The 23,046-nt window shown below is 42.9% G+C and overlaps 1 protein-coding gene across 5 annotated transcripts in view; it reads right to left on the reverse strand.

The window, feature by feature from the left end:
* Window positions 1–23,046, reverse strand: part of TANC2 (tetratricopeptide repeat, ankyrin repeat and coiled-coil containing 2) — a 460,847-nt gene that overhangs the window by 388,795 nt on the left and 49,006 nt on the right. For all 5 annotated transcript variants that reach the window (XM_033917627.1, XM_033917630.1, XM_033917629.1 and 2 more), the window contains exon 2: window positions 7,651–7,697. The gene's annotated coding sequence lies outside the window, so the exon portion shown is untranslated. The remainder of the gene's footprint in view (window positions 1–7,650; window positions 7,698–23,046) is intronic.

Here is a 23,046-nt window from a genome sequence, read left to right on the forward strand (position 1 = left end):
TCCTTTTGTCAAGCAAAACCCACAAGCCAATTATCCACCAGACTAGCTGGTTTTTGCAGATTTTTTAAATATTCTGTTTATACATGTATACTGTATTTGCTATGTATGCATTCAAGATAATACAGATAGCTTTTATTTACCTGACCCTTAGATTTTGTAAGAATAAAACACATGAACTCTGAAGCACTGTAAATCACTAGTGCCTTTGTATCAAATGAAATATTATTTTCTGTCTGGCATACCTAGCTTGAACAAATTAAATGAATCTTGAATAACTATTGCTATGCAAAATGAAACGAAGTAATAACAAGATGACAAGGAAGTTAGGGCACCCCCAACAGAGAGGTTGCAATTATGGCCAAAGTACCCCAGGTATCTTTAAGTAAAGGACAGTTGTAAGATTGCAATTTATCCCTGTCTATTGCCAAGCAGGGTATAAATACAAACAAAAAATGTAGTTTGAAATAACATTAGCAAATGCCAAAAGTTTAAAATAAGAAGATGGCACAGTTAGAATGCAAAGCACTGAGCAAAGAGGTGGACATAATTGGCTTCTCAAATAGAAGAAGAACAACCAACAGGACACTGTGATACCAAGGTACAAATTATACTACATTGACAGGGTGGATTTAACTACTGGTGGGTGGCACAATATATAAATGATGACATTGAGTCAAAAGGATAAAAGTTCTGCAGGAAATAAAATACACTGTAGAGTCATTATAGATAGAGATTCCATATGTGATGGGGAAAATATAATTGTGGAGGTACACTAATAAAAGTCCCGTATTTTTCGCTCCATAAGACACACTTTTTTCCCCACTAAAAGTGGGTGGAAATAAGAGTGCATCTTATGGAGCAAATACACCCCCCCCCTCCCCCGGTATCTTTTTTAATTGTGCTTTATCAGCAGGAGCTTTTGCGGCCGCTGCACTTTATCGGCAGGAGCTTTCCGTGCTCCTGCCCTTCCCTCTGTAAACCGATGCCTCCTGATGGCTTCCTTCAGCTGCAGAGCAGTGCAGAAGGCAGGTGCAAGCTTTTTGCAGCCTGCCTGGTCCCGCGCTGCTCTCAGAATAGCTTCCGTCAGTTCTCGCGGAATGAAAATCTATTCAGAGAGCAGCACAGGACCGGCAGGCCGCGAAAAGCTCGCGCCTGCCTTCTGCACCGCTCTGCAGCTCAAGGAAGCCATCAGGAGGCATTGGTTTACAGAGGGAAGGGCAGGAGCATGGAAAGATCTTACCGATAAAGCACAGGGGGCGCGAAAAGCACCGCTCTGCAGCTGAAGGAAGACATCAGGAAGCAGCGTCAAAAAGTTTAAAAAAAAGGTATGTGCGGGAGGCATCAGGGAGGATGAAGAGGACCAGGGCCTGCCTGTCACCTGCCTGAGAGGTGAGGAGGAAGAGGCTGGGGCCTGCTTGCTGCCTGCCTGGGGGGTAGGGAGGGGGAGGGAGAGCCTGGGACCTGCCTGCCTGCCTGGGGGGGGGGCTGCCTTGGAGTGGGGAGTACTGCCTTCATGCCTGGGGGGGATGCCTGGGAGTACTGCATGCCTGCCTGGCGGGATGCCTGGGAGGGGGAGGCCTGCCTGCATGCATTGTCCTTGTCTGCCCTGTGCTCTGTCCCGGCCTACCACTAGACCACCAGAGGGGTAAAAGGGGACAGAGCTTGGCAGGGAGAATTTGGTTCAGGATGTTTTTTTCTTGTTTTCCTCCTCTAAATCTGGGGTGCGTCTTATGGTGAGGTACATCTTTATGGAGCAAAAAATACGGTATATGCAAACAATTGCTAAGCTGAGGAGTTGTGACTGACAGTATATTTTCCAATGGGAAGAAGATCTAGGTACTGATTACTCCCTACAGGAGTGATCTTCACTAATTACGCTGGGGTTGTTTTGTGTCCAAAACGTCTAAAAGAGAGCTGACAAATATCTTCCTATCTAGGGCCATGACACCAGCTAATGTTTTTTGACTTCTATTCCCAACAGAACACCTAGCCTCAATCACACATGCGAAAAAAAGATAAACCCCTCTTTAAATACAGGATCACAATAAAACCCTAAGAGTCCAGACTCTGTATGAAGTACACCACCAATTTTTATATAATGCATTGATCAGGATGAAATGCAATAGATTTAAATTCTTTAAAACATATATTTCAAAAACTAAATTGAAAATAAAATTATGTTTCCTACCTTTGTTGTCTGGTGATTTTACTGTATTTTTCTTAACATCTTGTTCTAAGTCTCTGGATGCATCTTCCTGTCTGTTTTCTTAAATCTGTTTCCAGGGCTTCCTTTTCATTTGCTGTTTCTTTTTTCTACCTCATATCTATCTACTTTCCTTCCTCTCCTCTCCATATGCACAATCTCATCCCTCTCTTCCCATCCTCTCCCCTACTACTACTACTATTAATTATTTCTATAGCACTACCAGACGCATGCAGCACTGCACAGTCACAGAGAGTAAGAAAACAGTCCCTGCTCAAAAGAGCTTACAATCTAAACAGGCAAGACAGGATATCATGGATACAGTTAAGGGGAACGGTTAAGAACTGGAAAGTGGCGAATGTCACGCCGATCTTCAAGAAAGGTTCGAGGGGAGATCTGGGGAACTACAGACCGGTGAGTCTAACCTCGGTACCTGGAAAGATGGTAGAGGCGTTGATATAGGACCGCATCATTGATCACCTTAACGGACACAATCTGATGAGGACCAGCCAGCATGGCTTCAGCAAGGGGAGATCTTGCTTGACGAACTTGCTGCACTTCTTCAGGGGAGTAAACAGGCAGATAGACAAGGGCAAACTAGTCGAATTTGTATATCTGGATTTTCAGAAGGCGCTTGACCAGGTTCCGCATGAATGACTACTTCAAAAAATTGAGAGCCAGGGTGAAATACTCATGTCGATTAAAAACTGGTTGGCAGATAGGAAACAGAGAATGGAGGTAAATGGACAATACTCAGACTAGAAAAGCATCACGAATGGAGTGCCGCAGGGTTCGGTGCTTGGGCCCATGCTCTTCAACATATTTATAAATGACCTGGAAGGGAGTCACATGATGTGTTGAGCCGAGTAGGACGTGCCTAGCTCGAGCTCCTGGGCCCCACGATCCTCCCCGCCTCATCTAGCCTGTTTTCGCTTCCTGCGGTTCCTTCTCGGGGCTTGGCTCAGTGCATGGACCGGTTCGTCCACCCCACTAGCCCTGCAATGAGCGGACGGACCACAGAAAAGGACAGAGACAAAGAACCGCGGCCTCCCAAACCAGACTCCAAGATGGCGACCGCGGATTCGGGCTCCGCGCTGCCTCTCACTGAAGCTCATATTGAGGCCCTTTCAGTGTCGGTGGTCCGTGCGCTAGACTTGCGCTTCGAAAGCCTGTCTGGGCAACTTACATCTCTCGAGTCCCTGCTCATAGAGACCAAGAGGCGCACGGGGGAGATTGAGTCGCGCGTGGCACTGGTGGAGGAGGCGCACACTTCTTCGGCAGCTGACCTCCTCTCCCTTAAAGATCTAGTGCAGCGCTAGGCAGAGAAACTTGATGATTTGGAAAACCGATCGTGAAGGGATAACATCAGGCTGATCGGTTTTCCGGAGACTGTGTCTGACCCTCGTCTCCTGCCCACTCTTGAAGCCTGGCTTAATGCAGAATTTCCCTTGCCGGCTGGAATGGGGCCTCTTCGATTGGACCGGGCTCACCGCTTGGGCCGGCGCTCTGAAGACCTTACGCGTGCCATGGTCACGATTGTAAAGGTGCACAACTCAGCGCACAAGGCTGAGCTGATGCGGGCTTACAAACAGCGGCGCAACACCCTTGCATATGAGGATTCTCCGATTCTGCTATTTCAAGATTACTCGCTGGCTCTTCAAGAACAACGGAGACGTTTCTCCAGGGTGTGCTCGGCCTTATTTGACTGCAAGCAGTGCTTCATGCTCCAGTATTCGGCATACCTGAAGATCTGGACCAGCGCTGGATGGAGGAGCTATGCCACCGTGGAGGACGCTCAAGCCTTTTTGGATGTGTTGCCGGCTGAACCGAGTCCCTCCTCAGCGCCTTGACTGTGCCTCTTGTGGGTCCTAGCTCTTTTGGTGATCCTCTCTGGGGACCATTGACTTTCTACTTCAGCATGACTGTCCCCAGTTTTGTGGAATGTGGGCCCGCTTTATCCTGATTGCTCCTTCTTCTCACTCAAGTGGGGGTGGCATGGTTTATATGGGGTTTGCTTGGATATGTGGTTGGATGCATGTGGGTTTCTATTCTTTGGGCGCTTTGGATTTGGTATGACTGCTGTGCGGGTTTTGGGGGGTTTGCTGGGGATTGGGTGTTTGCAGTTGGTTCTTGGGGGGTTTTGTTGCCAACTGCCTCAAGATCTTCTTCGGGGCCCTGATTGTGACTACTGCAGGGGCTTGCCCTTCTGGTGCCTCGTTTTAGGACCTGTTATTGGTGTAGGTCCTTGTGTGCTTGGTGTTTGGGATGCCTGATTGGATGGGTTGCGTGGGGGCTGCTTCTTCGGTTTGTTTGGTCTCTGTACGTGTGGTTCCCCCATCTTGCTTTTGTTTATCACCTTCGGGGTGGTTTTTGAGTTGGTCGTGTGGGGTGGGCTTGAGTGTGCTGTGGGGTCGGGTTTGTGCTTGTGTGATTGGTTATCTTTGTGAGCATGTGGGATACAGCAATGATGGGTGGGGTGGGGAGGTCTAGGGCCCAGGTCACATTGGTTCGTGACTTCCTCTCTTGGTCCCGCTTTAATGGGACAAGGGGTGTGATTGTGTTGGGAATTGAGATTTGGTTTTGGGGGGAGAGGGAGGTTTGGGTTAGGATGGGTTGGGTCTTGGGAGGGGGTAGTTTACTCTCACTGATGCTGGGGTTTTGTTTTTTGGGTTTATGTTATTTGTTGCATTGTCTGCTCCCCTTGAGGAGTTGGGGGGTTTGTTTTTCTTCTTCTTTTTATTTATTCCTTCTTTCCTTAGTCCTCTGTACTATTTTGGCCCTCATCGATCCTCCACTGCATTTATCACTCTTCCATTCCTATCTATCCTTCCTTCCATTGCCTCTACGGCCATTCTTCCTGTCCCTATATTCCACCCCCACCCAGCTTCTCTTCCTTTTTTACCCTTTCTCTTGTACCCCACCCCAGGATCAATTTTTCTCCTTGGCTGCTATATGTGTGTCTGGTTTTTTTTTCCCCAAGTATCTCTCTCTTTTTTTTTTTTTTCTTCTTTCAATCTGTCTCTCTAGCCCACTATTCTTCTGTGTGTGTGTCTTTGACTGCCACATTCTGTCTATCTCCTTGGCTGCTGTCTGTATTTCTTTATTTCAGTCTCTCTCCTTGGACGTTGTATGTCTGTCTGTCTTTGTTTTGGTTTCTGTCTCCTTGGCTGCTGTATGTGTGTCTTTTTTTTCCTGTGTGTCTCTCTCTCCTTGTCCACTGTTTGGTTTTTTTTTCATTTCAGTCTGTCTCTCTAGCCCCCTGTCCTTCTGCGTGTGTCTTTGACTGACATCTACCTGTGTTTGAGTGTTTGTGTGACATATTTCTGTCAGTCTGTCAATGTTGCTTTTTTCTTTCTTTCTTTCTTTCAATGTCTCTCCCTGGTCTCCTGTCTTTCTATGTGTGTGTGTGTGTGTGGAGAAGTTAGGGGGATGTCATGTGTGTGGAGCTGTCAATGGGCTTTTGGGGAAATATGCCCATTCTCTCACCTACCTTTTTTTTTTGGGGGGTATAATCACGGAAGTTGCACAGAGTAACTGGAAACAGGCACAGAGTAAGTTGTTTGAAGTAATCCAACGTCAAATGTGCCTGCTATTACCAGGATGGGAGGTGTTTAACGAAACTTGGTTGTGCTTTAATGGCGTGACACAGAGGCAAACAAATGAGTCACAGTTTACAAAAAGTGCCGGATTCGTAACATTGTTTTGTGATGTGTGAATAAAACCATCCATTGTAAGTTTTTAACTATTAGTCATATATTTATACAATGCCTCTATACATCTTTATATGATGTTATGGTTTTATTTGATGTCTTTATGTTTTTTATGACAGTTGTTATCTTCATTTTTTGCGGTATACTTTATACCTTATTTACCATGGTAGGTGCCCTCTCATCACAAAACAATGTTACGAATCCGACACTTTTTGTAAACTGTGGCTCATTTGTTTGCCTCTGTGTCACGTCTTTCTGTTTTTCTTCCTTTAGCTTTCACTTTTATTTCTCATCAACCTTGTTTCACTGCATGTTTCTTTCCTTGTGTTTAGTAAATCATTTTGTTCTATTAACTTATGTCTATTACTTTCAATATGTTTTTCCAAGTATTTATTCTCCTCTTCTCTTTGTCACATCATCACACTTCTCTTAGGCATGGCATACCAACACCATCCTTTTAGTTTATTTTATATAATTTGTATTATTTTTTGATCACCATATATTCTTTTAGTGTTTATAAGTTTTTAAATATTGCCAATATTGTTTATATTATTTCAGTATTGTATTTTATTTATTAGGACCCCTGATGAAGGTGTTTGTCCGAAACACGGACCGGCCTACAAACCTCCCAACAATGTCAGTTCTGATGTAGGGGGAAGGCTTGTAGGTCGGCGGCAAGCAACTGCTGCACCCTGGCCCTTACCATCCTGGAGTTTCAGCGTGTAGCAGCGGGCGGACATGGAGCAGCGGCCACGGGCGGGCAGGAACCAATGGAATCATCTGAGAGTGATGACATACCCAACAATCCCCCTTGAGGCAACCAATGGGGGTTGGTATTGGGCTCCTCACACCCAGCTTGCAACAGACTCTACACTGCAGCGGGCATGCACGTAAACTTTTTCTAGGGCTTAGCATGAGACGGTGTGATCGCGCCTTGTGCAGGTTGCTGCTGGCTGCTCTAGTTTTCCAGGGAGGCCCGCTGTGCTGATTTTCCCAGGGGGGGGGGAGGCCATCGCCGTTTGAAACCCAAAAAATTCAGAGTTGTCTATTACTTGTTGTTTCTTCAGCAGGGCCCCCTGAAAAGTTCAGGCCCTAGGCACGTGCCTACTGGGCCTATTGGTTAATCCAGCCCTGCCTCTAAGTTTAACCTCCACAATAATTATACACTGGGTGTTGAAACATTTGCTGCACCTTGATAGGACCAAATGTTCTGTAAATTTTTATATAAATATCACATATTTCCCTATGCTTATCAATTGCATTTTTTTCTATAATCTTTGACAAGATATCAAATGTTAGGTTTATATATAATACCAACCGCATTAGCTAGCAAATGCAAAGCATCAATAATTGTTGCTCAGCTCAAAAAAAATCACTGTACAATAACTTGTGGTACGCAGTGACTTGTAAAAGTGTAAATGAAGCCAATAAGACCTAGTAATGGCAGATCTGGAATTCATTTGCTACCACAAGGTCTTACTCATAATGACTCACCATCATAAGGCTAAGTTGTGGTTCAGGATCCAATTGTTGTGTGTGCTTTTATAACTCTTATATGGCAACCACTTTCCCCAACATAATATTTCACTTACAAACGAAGGCAGACAGCAAGATAAACAGGCAGATTTCACCTTTTGGTTACTCCTGATATTTATTTTTGTCTACCATTGAAGCGATTTAAAAGAAATTGCAGAGATCAAGAAGCTAAAGTTTCTGAAGGTAAAAACAGATTCCTACCATGAAATCTGGAATTGTTGAGGCCTTCCTTCGATGCACCAAGAATCCTGTCAGAAAACGAGAAGAACAAGATTAATACCACACCCTAATAAAGAGTACACATATGGCACATGGTTATGGGCTTAGAACCATCAAGTGAAATTCTGGAGTACCAGTAATTAAACTGCATTCAGATGAAACAAAATCTGCAACATTTAACATTTTTTATTGAGCAAGTTTATTATTAAGTTTCAAGTTTATTAAGTATTTGATTAATCGCTTACTCAAATATCTAAGCGATCATATCTCTACCAGTCAAGCTCTACAACTGAAGAAATGTTCCTTAAAGTAGAAAAACAGAACTAAAATGAACAAAAACATCATTCCAATGCTGTTGCAGCAACCGTCTGGAATAAAGGCAGCATCAGATTTTTATTTATGAAATTAGGCTTCATAATAGGGTTTTCCAATTGTTATGATGGCAAAATAGCTTTGTAAAAGGGCTTTTTCGACATTTGCCTTACTTCAGTTTCATGACTCACCATTGCTAAGTTAAGTAATAAAATATAGAATGACAACAGGTCTATGGCGACCAGATCTAAATCTGGATGTCCAGTAAAGAATTCCATTATAATAATGGAAAAATCTTATGTTCCATGATATACACGTATGAATATCTGGCACACATCTCTCATTCTGTATGTAGTTCTGTATTGTCCAAATGCTGTATTGATATCTTTAACATAACTGTTTTGTTCAGTCATCTTTCAACACTCAGTTTCATAGAACTGGTAAGTAATTACTGTATACATGAATTCAACAAAACAAAAGGCAAAACAATGGCAATTCTTTTTTTAACTACAATTAAATAGTACAGCATAACATTAACAATGGCTGATATGGGAACTGAGGCCCTGATTCTATAACCAGCACCTAAATATAGGCATCGGTAGGTGCCCTGCCAATAGTCAGAAACGGCAGGGCTGAAGCACCTACTGATGCACAAATAAAAGGCGGTTTAAATGGCCACTGGAATTATTGCTAGGTTGGCGCTTTAGATCGCCTAACACCAAAGTAGGTGTGGCCAACACTCAAAGTGGTATTAGGCAATCTAAAGTGACTACCCAGCAGTGAATCGCACCAAGATAGGCAGCTGAAAAATAGGCCCGGGTAGCCCTGGCCTACATTTTAGCCTCCTATCTTTGCCTAGACCCAGCAGCTGATCGCGGCAGGAGAATAAAGGGAGGGGAGGGGGCTGGGAAGCTGCTGGACTAAGGAAAATAAAGGGAGAGCTGCTACTGAACCTGGAGGGAGGGAGAAGGAGAAATGCTGATGGGAGGGGAAGAGGGGAGGGAAAGGAAAGGAAAGGGAATTACTGTTGGATAGGGGGAGGAGGGAAGGGAGAAGGGTTACTGCTGGACAGGGAAGAATGAAAAAAGGAAGGAAAACAACTGACAGGGAAATTAGAGGACACAAAGAACATAAGAAAATACTTTTCATTGAGAGGGAAAAAGGAGAGAGAAAGGAATGAGAAAGTACAGAGAGATTGATGCTGGGAACAGGGTCAGCAGAGAAATAAGGAGAGGGACACAAATGCTAGATCTGGTGTAGGAGAGAGAAAAATGAGAGTAGTGAAGCTGGAATGAATCATGAAAAAAGGAGAGGGCGCAAACTGGATAGAAAGAGGAGAGGGGCATAGAAAGAAGGCAGATACTATATGGAAGGAGCAGATGCTAGATTGAAGAGAGGGCAGACGTTGGAAGGAAGAGAGTGAAAAGAAGATGAAAGCAGAAATCAGAGACAACAGTCTGTTCATTGGGAGGGGGGTCTTTCTTTCTGCCTTAGCCCTTTTTCTTAACATCATCATTCTGCGGCGCATCGGAACCTGGTCACCCGGTGGCACCCCCCCTGGAAAATTTAAGAACCCATTGTGGCCCACAAGTGAAAAAGTTTGCCCACCCCTGTTCTAGCTTCTGACTAAAGATCATCAGCATCCTGAAAGAAGGCAGACAGCTGCCAATCCTGTCCTCCTGAATACATCCGACAGGGTCCCTTTATGAGCTGCCAAGGGGTATGATTTTTAAATCATGCTTTAAGTTCTGCCCCACTCTACCCAGCCATGCCCCCATACTCACCTATTCTACTTGTACTCCCTTTATCCCTTGACAGACCTTAGTCGCGGCACCAACTTACCTGCCCCTCCTCCTCAGGCAGGAGGAAGCACCTCAATAAAATTTCCTGCTGCCATAGGACCAGACTCACAATAAAAGTTGTGAGATTTTGCAGTTCTTATCACGAGACTACTAAAACATCTCATACTGCTGTGGCCCCAATGCATCTCCTGCTGCCAATAAAAGAGGGATTTTGCTCAGCAGGAGTGTGAGAGATGACCCACAAAAGCAGAGTCTACTGCTGAATGCACAAGACTTGGCAAACCTTAAAACCTCCTTTAAATTTTGGTGATAATTTTCTAACTTTAAACTGAAGTTCTTGTGGAATACAATTTGACATATGAGCCTATATACAAAGGCTGATTCACATTTACAACCAAGTCAGACACTTGATAGAGAAGGGGTAGTAAGCAAGGCAGCAGCCATGACCATTGAACAAAGAGATGAGACAGCACAAGAAGTTCCAAGAAGTTCCAATCAGTGTGATCCACTGACTCATGTTGATCTTTTATATACATGTGCTTGAATAAACTTTGGATCACACTGATTGGAACTTCTTGTGCTGTCTCTTCTCTTCATTCAATGGTCACACCGCTAGTGCTGCCCAATTCAGGGAAAAAAATTTTGATTCAATTCAGACTATTGAATCAATTTTTTGATTCAATTCGATATTCCTGCACCATTATGTGTGTGTTTTATTCTATTTCTTCAAACATTCTGGCAGGTTTATTTTGTAGTCTCTTCACCCTCCCCACCTCCCTTTGCCCTCTCCAACCCCATGCTGGCGCTATGTGTAAACAAAAAAGACTTCTCCTCTCTCTCCGTTAGATCCCAGCTCAAGCTCCCTGGATACGCATTTCAAATCTGACATATTGTAATCACAAAATAGAAAATAAAATTATTTTTTTCTACCTTTTGTTGTCAGATCATTTTATTATTCACATCATGTTGGTCCCAGGCTCTGTTTTCTGTTTTTCATCTGTTAACTCGCTCACCAGGGTCTCTTGCCCATTTGACATTTTATTCTTTCTCTGTGCTCGCCATCCATCTTCCATCTCTGTACTCCTTCCACTGCCATATCCAACATTTCTTTCCCAATGTCTCTCTCTCTCCCTGCCGTGTGCCCTGGGTCAAACCTCTCTATTCCCCTCCATGCAGCATCTCTCCTTTCCTCCCCTCCATTATCATAACATAATAGACCACATAACCCTTAGTTCAATGCGGTTACCAAAAGATTATGCTATGGGAAAATACAAGAATAATGTGATATACAGAAATTTAGTTAATCAAGAATTTGGAAAAAAGAAAAGTCTTCAAAGGTTTTCTATAATGTTCATAAAATATGGATTTCATCAATAGTGGATGGAAATCTTTATTGTAATAAGCTACTTGATAGGAAAGACAATGCCCATGATGTTTCTTACTTTTACAACCCTTAATTGAAGGGAACATAAATAGGGCATGAGATTTTCTACTCTTCTCATGTACCATGGTAACAAATCTATCAACGAGATATAATGGGGCAACACCAAAAGCGACTTTATAATATAAGTATCCCAGCTTAAAGATCACCCTGGCCTCCATTGGTAGCCAATGCAGCTCACAATAGTAAGGGGTCAAGTGGTCATACTTCCTCAGACCATAGATCAGTGGCGTACCTAGGGGGGGGGGGGCCGTCCGCCCCAGGTGCAAGGCCCGAGGGGATGTACAGCTGGCCACTTACTGGGGAATAGGCTGCCACCAGGGAAAGGCTGCCATTGCCGTCATCAGAAAGAAGCTGGCGCCGAATTCTCCCTCCCTGCTTCTCTTCCCCGAGCCGAGCAATTCTAGCAGTCCAACGTCAATTCTGACGTCGGAGAGGACATTCTGGGCCAGCCAATCGCTGCCTGGCTGGCCGGAACATCCTCTCCAACGTTAGAATTGACGTCGGGCAGCCAGAGTTGGTCGGCCGGAGGGAAAAGAAGGAGGGCGAATTCGGCGCTGGCATGTTTCCGATGGTCAGTGGCAGCCTTTCCCCGGCGGTGGTGACAGCATGATGGTGGTAGTGGCGGTGGCATGGGGGAGGGAAGGGAGAAAGAAAGGGGGGAGCCAGGGAGCCAGAAAGAAAGCAAGGGGGGGACAGGGATCCAGAAAGAAAGAAAAGGGGCATGGGGAAAGAGAGAGAAAGAAAGGGGGGCATGGAGAGAGAAAGAAAGAAAGGGACAGGGTGAAAGAAAGAAAAAGTTGGGGGAGGGAATGAGGTCTGGAGGAGAGGAAGCATACAGGAGGCTGAAAGAAGGGAAGAAATATTGGATGCACAGTCAGAAGAATAAAGTGCAATCAGAGACTGATGAAATTACCAAACAAAGGTAGGAAAAATGATTTTATTTTCAATTTAGTGATCAAAATATGTCCGTTTTGAGAATTTATATATGCTGTCTATATTTTGCACTATGGGCCCCTTTTACTAAACTGCAATAGCAGTTTTTAGCGCAGGGAGCGTCGAGAGCAGCGTGGGGCATTCAGCGCAGCTCCCTGCGCTAAAAAACGCTATCGCGGTTTAATATAAAGGGAGGGGGTATATTTGTCTATTTTTGTATAGTTGTTACTGAGGTGACATTGCATAAAGTCATCTGCCTTGACCTCTTTGAAAACCCGCGGAATATAAATGATAATTAACATTTTCTCTGCGTACAATGTGCTTTGTGTTTTTAAAATTTTATTGTTGGTAGATCATTTTGACTTGGCTACGAAGGTAACAGGGAGGGAGGGGAGCTGCTGAAAGACATCTAGTAATCCTTTCAGGCTTGACTGCAGGGAATTATTTTTGTAAAATCGTGTTTTGTTATGTGACTGGCATTATTTAGACTTTAATTTCTATGAATGAATAGAATGAAAATGATATAAAATTACTTGCTTGGTTTTATGTGCGTGCGCTGAAGGAAAGTGGAGAGAGAGTGGGCTGAGGATGCTGAAGGGAAATGGGGAAGAGAGAGTGGGGAGAAGACGCTGATTTATAAATTGACAATTGTACAGAATATTGTTTCTTTTTATACTTTAATATAATAAGTTCAATATAAAACAATTCAAGGCTTGTGTGGATGGAATCAGGTGGTTTGTGGGGATGAGGACCGAGCTTATGGGGATTAGTCTAATAAAATGGTATTTTCATATTTCTCATTATTTGTTTTATTTTTATTTGTTAATTTGTAAAGTGGTGATTGTTATGTATCAGTTTTTCAAATTTACATCTACTGTCTTTATATTTTGCACAGTATTAGAGGACACGTATTACTGTTTTTGTGGTGTTGTGGTGTTGCATTGTATGCAGAGTCTGGTTTCTTGGCAGTTCAGTTTAACTTTTGTCTACATATTTCTATTTTTAGTTTGTGATTATTCCATATTGGGAAAAGGTGTGTCTGTGTGTACGAAAGGGACATGGCTTTCTGATAGCATCGACTGTACTGGATCAATTGACTGTGCAGATCTTGCTTGTTTAGATTTACAATATATGTGTTGGTGTTCTAGTGCTCACTGCAGTGTTTAAGATGCTGCCTTTTCCTAGGTACACTCTTGTTGTGCAATATGTAGATTGTTACTAAAAATCATATTTTTCATATAGATGGGGGGGGGTGTCAAAAAATGATGGGCCCCGGGTGACACATATGCTAGGTACGCCACTGCCATAGATCATTCTCACCACTGTATTCTGAATCAAAGTCAGTCTAGCCAAATTTTTCTTAGTACTTGTCAAATATACAATATTATGATTATAATAATCCAGAATACTCAGGAGTAATGTCTGAACTAAGACTGTAAAAGCAGTAGCATTAAAGTAGGATCTGATGGTACGTAGTTTCTATAAGGTATAGTAGCCCCATGCATCATCCCTGCACTCTACCCTATGCCCAACATTTCTCCCTCTCTCTTCTCCATGCATGACCCTTTACCATATGCAGGATTTCTCCCCCTCACCCCTTTCTACCTTCCTCTCCTCCACCCCATCAATTCTTCCTCTCTCCTTTCTCCCCTGCCATGTGCATCATCTTTCTTCCCCTCCCATTCCCGTGTGCAGCAGCTTTCCATCCCTCCTACCCTCCCATCCCCCTGTGCAGTACTTTTCCATCCCACCCTCCCATCCCCCTGTGCAGCAGCACCCCACTGCCCCTCCCATCATAAGACCTGACATACCTCTGAGGCCTCCTAAAGCAGCAGCAGTGGTGGCACTCTGAACAGGCTACTTCATGGCCTACCTCACTCCACTAGGGCTTCCCTCTGCTGCGTCACTTATGTCGTCAGTGACGCAGAAGCTGAAGGAAATCCACCTGATCGGTATCATGAATGAGAAGAGACTGCTATTGACAGTGTGAGAACACCCACACATTTCAAAGCTTTTTTAAGAGCTCTCTGGACTTTGGAAGCTGAACCCAATCTGTTGCCATCATACAATGATGCCATCGACTATAAGGTTGTGGAGATCTTTGCTATCCATGAAGCATTTTAGAATTCAACAATCATTTCTTTTAAAAAGAAAAGAAAATAATCAGAAAAATAATGTTAGAAAATTATATGCTTAAAAATTTCCAGGTCCATTTGACAGAGCAAAAAGAACAAAAACTGATAAGCTGAGGAGACTGCTGCATATGGGGAGGACCATGCATGCCCAGAGCTTTTACACAATGTTCTAAGCTCTGAAATAGTCATTCAGTCCTGGTGATGTCCCTGGCTCAGTCTTGCTCATTTACAAAAAAAGGGCAACAAAATGAAGCAAAACAGATAATTTCTTCAGCAGGCTGCTGTATGAAGAAAAAAAAAATCATCTAATGGAAACTGTGTGGGGAAATATGGAGCAAGCTGAAGGCATATGAGAATTACTGTGTACATAGAGGTAAAAAAAAAAATCACATTGAATGCTTGAAATAAGCTTGTCTGATTTGGCACCCTGAAGATGACATCACCAGTTGTGTTATTTGTGAATTGCTTGCCCTTAGGGAAGGAAAATATTCTTCATAAAAATTACCAACTTGTTACATTCATGTATCAGCCCTGTTATAGATTCAGCTGAGGAGAAAATAAAAACTTATTATAAGGAGTCATATCCCCTAGTATGTTCAAGATGGGATTGGATAACAAAGTAATGCCATTTACCTCCCAGCTGTGCATTTCTACATTCTCCATTGACAATTGGGAAGCTGAGTTAAATGCTATGTAATTTTCAGTAAAAACCTTTTATGCTGACACTTTGCACTGTTTTCTGGAGATAGAAAATATGATACTTTCACCAATTCATTCCAGGTTCACTTACCTGAAAACACAAGCAGTTTTGCAATTTATTTTTTTTATTTTTTGCCTTTAGATATAATGGCTGTTTTAGAATATCTAAGCTTCAATGCATATCAAGATGTCACTCTACAAATGGTATAAATAAAATGTTACTTAGAGTTATTGTACTACCAATCTTAAAATACAACAACATATGATTACTGCAAACATTTATTTGCAAAGCACCAAAACAATTTCATTATTTCATATGTTTTATCATAATTTCAATATTCAATAGTAAAAAGTGAAAGCATATCTCTTATAGAGAATAAGATAAAACTTTATTATATATTAAATGCCATTGCTGGCATTTAATCTAAACGTCACACCAAAACAGGAGATTCTAGCTTCATAAGGTAGAGACACAAGAGACAGAAAAGGTGACCTCTGATGCTCAATTTTTTAATATGATTAAGACTCGACACGTAAGTGTTTCAGCCAATGGCCTGCTTCAGGAGTCTGAATCGTTATAAAGGAATTAATATCAACTATATTAAAGGCATTATCTCTGTAATTTTTGAAGTAAAAGATATTTTAAATAAAATATAGATCATAAAAGGTGTGTCTACTAGCCAAGATGTACGTGTCAAGTCTTAATCATAATAATGAAATTGATTATCACAGGTCACCTTTTCTGTCTTTCTTGGGCATTTAACCTAATGCATGTAGTATCACTATCTATCTAGGACGATAGTGGCACCGATCACAGAGATAGTGCAATCACTATTTATTTATTTTAGGCCTACTAAATCTCTTCATTATCCTGATAGCATTTGCTTTTTGCAGACAGTCATCATTTTTGGTTGCCCTTCTACTGTTCCAAATGTATAATAATAAAATGCTAGCCGCGCATGCACACTCTCGCCGCGTGTTCCCTGAGATCTGATCTGTCGTGCTAGGCAAGAGTGTGCATGCGCGTTGTACATCACCAGCCGACGATCGCCTCCACAAGCCTGCTCCCAGCCAGCCGACGATCGCCTCCACAAGCTGGGACTGGGGCACAAAAAGCACCTCCTGCCCCCACCCCCCCCCCCGGGACAAACCGAAAAACGGAGCCGAGAGGAGTCCAGCAACTTTCTGAACCGGCTCTTGCGATGACCCCGCTGCCCGGGACCCGAGTCCTTTGCCGCCCCACCCTTCCCTTCCCGCGGACCCGACTACGAACCTGGCGATTCCAGTGTGTGCAGCAGTCTTCACACGCTGTTTCGGGCCCTTCTACTGCCCTGATTTGCTCTGCCGCGTCTCTGATGATGTCATCAAAATCATAAGTGTTCGAGGCTTGTGTGGTTAAGGCAGAGCTTACAAGAATGGGGCAGGGCTATGGACAATTGTAAAACTCGTGGGGACAGGACGGAGAAATTGAGTTCCTGCAGAGACAGGGTCAAATTTGTCCCCATGTCATTCTCTAGTATACACTAGAAGGAGCATAACATGGCAGCATTTGAACACAGGCTTGTGCCTTAGGTCCCACACTACACTGCAGTGGCAGCTGAGGATGGTGGTAGGATGGCTGTGGCAGCAGAGGAACAGGAGAGGAGAGATTAGATTCTGGATAACTAGGGAGGTGGGGAAATAGGACCTTCAAATTCTGGACAACTGGGGGTGCTGGACGGCTAAGAATAGGGGAGATAGAGCCTTGAGACAATGGACAACTAGGCCCTGATTCTCCAAAAGTCGTCCCGATTTTAGGCAGCTGTAGGCGTCCTACAGCTGTCTAATCAGCCAATCGGGATGCACGTTTTAAAAAAAAAATGCTCCCCAGGCAGGCCTGAAGGCGCCTCCGGGAGCCTAGGGAGACCCGCAAGACGCCTAAGCTCGCCTAAGGGCCTTAGGCGGGCCTTAGGCGAACCTAGGTGGCCCTACGCGTCTCCCTAGTAGAGGAAGAAACCTTAAAATGTAGGCCAGCAAAATGCTGGTCTACATTGTAAGTAGACGCAGCCGCTATACTTATCGCGGCAAGGGATCTCTCTGCCGTTATAAGTATAGCGGGCTGTGGCCTGTCCGATCGGATGCCCCCCCTCCGACACTACCGACCGCCCCCCCCCCCGACATTACCGATCTCCCTCCCACCCCGACACTACCGATTGCTGGCAGGAGGGTGTCCAATCCCTCCTGCCCGAAGACGCACCCCCCCTGTCCCCCCCCGGCGCTAACAACCCCCAAACCTCCAAACTAACCTGTTCTTCAGGCCAGACGGTTCTTGCCCGTCCAGCCTGTAGGCCCGCCTGGTCGAAATGAGGCGGGCTCGCCCCTTCCCGGCCCATCCCGCCGAAGCCTAAGGTTTGATTGGCCCAGGCTCTAGAAGCCTGGACCAATTAGGCCTTAGGTATAGCGGGTCCGCCCATCCCCACTAAGTCTAAGGTTTAAGATACATCGTGGGTGGAAAAAGTTTAGGCAATTTAAATTATCCATTCTTTTCTGTGGGTAGTTAGTAAAAAAATAAAGAAACAAATATAATTTTCAGGGTGATAGGATTTTGCTTACTTTAATTTTTTTAGTTAGGAAGTAGGTACGCTGTTGATTAGAGCTAAATCTCCATAGAGGAAAGAAGCAGCGCTGTTACCCAACGGCTGTATAAATAAAACAATGGAACCCTGTGAGAAAAGTTTACATCTGAACTCTGTGAGGATAAAATTATTTGAAAGGATAAAATTCTTTGAGGAAAACTTTATTTGGAATCTTATTCTAAAGTTATTTAGTTATATGTACTTTTTTATTAGAGTTGTAATAATAAACCAACAAAAACTCTTATTCTACTTTTCCCTCTTTTTGTTATAATTTTTACTTTATCTTGTTAGGTAACCTAAGACTAAAGGTTAAGAGAGTGGGAATTGGGAGTTCAAAGAGGGAGGGGTTACATTTTGTTCCTTATTCTGTGATGTACAAAAATTTAAAAGTCACTGAGATAAAAAAAAAAAAGAGAGTGCTATTGCTGTATTGTACTGCTTGTTCTTGATTTATGATTTTAATTAAAAAACAAAAAAAACCATAAAAGTGAAAGAGACATTATGAAACCAGCTAGTACTCAGTCATGGAAAGTAAAGACTATTTAGACTAGAGTGTTTTGCTGGAAGATTTTGTGTTTTTGGCCTTTTTACCTTAAGAATAGTCTTGAACAGGGATCTCAAAGTCCCTCCTTGAGGGCCGCAATCCAGTTGGGTTATCAGGATTTCCCCAATGAATATGCATGAGATCTATGTGCATGCACTGCTTTCAATGCATTTTCATTGGGGAAATCCTGAAAACCCGACTGGATTGCGGCCCTCAAGGAGGGACTTTGAGATCCCTGGTCTTGAATAAATTGGGTTTTGGAACTAATAAAAATATTTAAAGCTTTAAAATATTGTTAAATCTTATGGCAAGATGTCTAGTCTTTGTACACTCATCAGGATCACCCAAATTTCTAATTTCAATTTATATTCAAGTCAATCTTTTATTCCTCCTTTCTGGAGAGAAAAAGGTCACCTCAGTTTATATTAAAGTATATATATGGTATCTGCATTTGAAGAAAAACTGCTTTTTCCAATAGAACCCAATATTTTTAAGCTTGATCTTACACCAATGTCATCACACGATGTATAAAAATGGTTTTAAACAGTATTCGTCTGTCCATATAACAGTTTTTCCACATATTCATCATCATAGGACTCTTAGGGACCCCTGAAAAAGACATCTTGTTGAAACGCGGACCGTGTTGGGCCCTGCGCTATTAGTGGAATAGGTCCTTTTGATCTATATGTGGATTATTTACTATTTCTTCATGTGGATTATTTTTATTGTATATATGAAACTTTGATTCTTTAATTAAAGTCCATTTCAGGACCATCATCTTCCACAGTGTTTTTTTGTTTCTCTTGGATTTTCTTCTCTGTGGATTCCTTGGGGTCAATTCTTTTTGGTTTGTGTGCTTTGTAGACTCTCACCAGGATCACCCAAATTTCTAATTTCAATTTATATTTGAGTCAACCCTTTTTTCCTCCTTTTTGGAGAGAAAAAGGTCACCTCAGTTTATATTCGGATCGATTTATATTAAAGTATATACGGTATCTGCATTTGAAGAAAAACTGCTTTTTCCAATAGAAACCAATATTTTAAAGCTTGATCTTACACCAATGTCATCACACGATGTATAAAAATGATCATGGAGGGGAGGAAGTGACGTCAACTCACAGAATGGCTGCTTGAACAGTGAGCTCCGTAGGGGCATGTGAGAAATCTTAATTTTGCAGCGTTCTGAACGACAGAGTTACAATCTTTATTGTATTGAGGGATACCAGCTGAGATGGAGACCCGCAAGAAACTGGACAAATTTCGATTTCCGTTGCCTGAAGGGGAGAAATCGGCAGCCGCGTGCAGTAGTGGATCGCTGGGATGTAAAAAAAAAAATGGCGCCGGTGCACGCGGAATCGGACGAGGAGATTGCGACTGAGAGCGCACCAGTTGAGGCGATCACCCCCAAAATGTTGCAGGAGTGGTTTCGAGCTCTCAAGGAGGAAATGGTGGATGTTCGGCAGGACTTGAAAACAGCAATGACGGAGCTGCGGTCTGAAGTGGCTGAGTTGGGAGGCCGGGTGGGAGAAACGGAGGATCGCGTTTTGGAGCTGACTCAAGATCTGCTGACCATGCGGGCTGAGCTGGATTAACTGCCGTCCTCCATCCTGACATTGCAAAATCAGGTGGAAGATTTAGAAAATAGATCTCGCCGATGCAATTTGCGTTTTAAGGGCATACCAGATTCGGAGGAATATAAAGATTGTGCCGAAGTGGTGAATAAGATCTGTGCTGATTTACTAACTGAGGCACATGGATCTATGTCTAGTCCGATAGTACTTGTGCGAGCCCACCGTAGTTTGGGTCCTGCACGTAGTACAGGGCCGAAGGATATTATTGCTTGTTTCCAGGGTTTTGGGATTAAAGAAAAAGTTCTACAAGCAGCGAGGCATAAACAGGAATATTGTTGGAATAACGTCTCTGTGGGCATTTTTCAGGACTTGGCCTGGGCTACTTTACAAAAACGTCGGAACTTTCAACAGATAACGCAATTGTTGCGAGCTGAGGGCCATCGCTATCGTTGGTTGTTTCCCTTCGGGGTGTGGATCACGATAAATGGCAAATCTAAACGTGTTGGTGATGTGGAGGAGGCATGGGCAGCCCTGAAAGAATTGGGGTGCAAGAATGTTCCTGAGGTTCCAGTAGCTGTACCTAAGAAGGCGGAGAAACGTTCCCCTGGTGTTTGGTCAACTGTTGGGCGCACGGGGAAGCGGCAATTGAAGGATCAAACTTGAAGGATTGTGGAGATTTCTATCTATTTTTACCTTTTTTCTCCCCTCCTCTTCTGGGACGCTTGGTCTTAGTTATGGGGAGTATGGCATTTACCAGGGGTTATCCAGACTGTTCTTTGCAAAGACTAATTTGATTTTGTTTTTTCAGAAAAGGGATGTGCAAAGAAAATAGTAAGAGATTATCATGGCAAGCATTATTGCCTGTGCTATTGTTTGTTTGTTTTGGTTGTTGTTTTATTGATGATGTTGTTCATTGTGGTGGACATTTTTGGTTTTAAGGGATCGGGAGAGGGACGCTTTTTCTTTTTTTTTTTCCCCCCCCCTCCCTTGTGTTTTTTTCCCTTTATATGTTTTTTTTCTATTCTGAGACATTTGTAACTTGATTTCCCTCTTCCCTTTACTTCTTGTTTGTCACTAAACCACTTGTATAGAGAAATCTTTAAATTTCCATAGTTTTTTTGTTTTACATGTGTTGTTAATAATTTTCGTTTTCTTAAATTGTTGTTTTTTAAAAGTGTCCTAAGATTGTCTGTTCCCCCATAAGCTGTTTTTAAATTGTACATCGCTTAGAATGTTTTATATAGGCGATTTATCAAATAAACTTGAACTTGAACTTGTATAAAGGGATCAAGTTGCCTTCTGTGGGGGGGAGACGCTGGTATTATACACATGAACGGTTACATCTTATGTACCCACTGGTTCCTGATTCTTGCTGGAGATGTGGTAGGGGTCCTGGTTCTTTTTTACATATTTGGTGGGAGTGTGGGGTGATCCAGAAATTTTGGGTGCTGGTTACTCACTCTTTGTCAGTGTGGATCCAGGAACCCATACAGATTTTACCCCAGGTGTGTCTGCTCGGGTTGCATACTGTTAGAGATGCTCCTTGGCAGACAAAATTGGTCCGAATGGGGTTGGCAGCAGCCAAATGTTTGATAGCGCAGTATTGGAAGAAGTTAGTTGCTCCACCAGAGGAGGAATGGTTGGAAAAATTACGAAAACTTGCCCAGATGGAATGCTTAGCTGCTAAGCACTATGGTTATTATGAACTTCAGAAGCGGACTTGGGACAACATATTTCATTGTATTTGATCCTATCTTTTTGTTGAGTGGGAGGGGGGATTGGGGGGGAGGGGCAGGGTGGTTGTTTGGGAATCTCTTTGAAGAACCAACAAGGGGACTTCCTCATAGTGTGTATTTTGTTGATGCCTCTTTGGGTTTGTTTTTTTTGTTTTTATTATTATTATTTTATTTTATGATGGGTTGAGGGATTGGAGTGTACTAGTGAATTGTTTACTTTGTATGCTATATTGAGTGGCTGTAGTATTCTACAGTGATGTACTTGTGGTGATTATATTGTTTTGTCTTTATTATAAAATTCTAATAAAAATTGAAAAATAAAAAATGATCATGGAACCATTCTACAGACACAAACTGGGGAAAATCCATTAGAATATTTAAACCCAAGGGATCATTTTAAGACAGGATCAATGAGGAAACAAAATAGAAAACAATGAAGAAATGCCTATTTGTGGACAAACAACTGACAATTTGTGTAACAAGGTAGGAAAAGTATGAAAAAAAGACACCCAGTGCTTAAATCATCTTTATTGATGCAGTGCTTGCAAAACACCAACTCTTCTGTCTCATACTGCAGCATTATGCTAGCTCTGCTGGGATTATGGTTTATAAACTTTTAAATCTAAAATACATTCAAGATGATGTTTTCATTTCAGAAGAATCAATAAGAAGAAATGGAATGTCAGCAGGAATAAAGAGAAGTTACAGGTATCACCATCACCTTCTAACACCTGCAGACTCTGATCAGTTGCAAGAGAAGGTCTGCATTTGTATTTCAGCACAGGCCTTCTATAAGGGTATATTGAATGCCAAGTACTCAACCACCTTCCAGTCAAAGCTCTTTATGCTGAAAGGATAAAGGCCCAATCTAGCAGAAAACAGATACAGAAGAAATCGGCATCAGCAAACACTGTAGATATTATTGTATAATTTTAGTCATTTTTAGATTATACTTTTATTCACTGTTTGTATATTTTTAGCACTGTATGTGAACCACCTAGAACTATGTGGTAGGGCGGTATATAAAAATAAAATTATTATTATTATATTTTTACACAAATTTTTCAATTTGTAATCAGAACATATAACTGAAAATTTTAAGTTCAGTGCCTGCATAGTAACAGACTGAGCTGCTAACCTGGACATGATACTCCTGGCGGAATTCTAAACAACTAAACAGCACAGAATTTGCACAGAATTATCCATCAGTGCAGACACCCAGACCTACTGTTTCATACACTCCCGCTGGGCAGGGGCCTTCTGCTCTCTTTCCTGCTCCTGACCCAACAAACCCCTTCCTCCCCCTAGAGGTCAGGCCTTTCTCTCTCTCTCTCTGACCAACTCCCCCCATATGGATCTGGCATATCCCCCCTACCCACTGTGCCATCCCAAAACAGAAGCAGCAGTGGCTGGTCAGCAGAGGCAACATTGTAAACAAGTTGCTTGTAGCCAGCCCCCACCAGAGTCTTTCCTCTGCTGCTGTGTTGTCTGTGTTGTCACTTCCTGTAGATTGGTGATGCGGCAGAGGAAATGCTTTGGTGGAGCTGGCTCCAAACAGCTTGTTCACAGCATTGCCTCTGCAGGCCT

The sequence above is a fragment of the Geotrypetes seraphini genome, chromosome 13, assembly GCF_902459505.1.
Source record: "Geotrypetes seraphini chromosome 13, aGeoSer1.1, whole genome shotgun sequence".
Taxonomy (NCBI): Eukaryota; Metazoa; Chordata; class Amphibia; order Gymnophiona; family Dermophiidae; genus Geotrypetes; species Geotrypetes seraphini.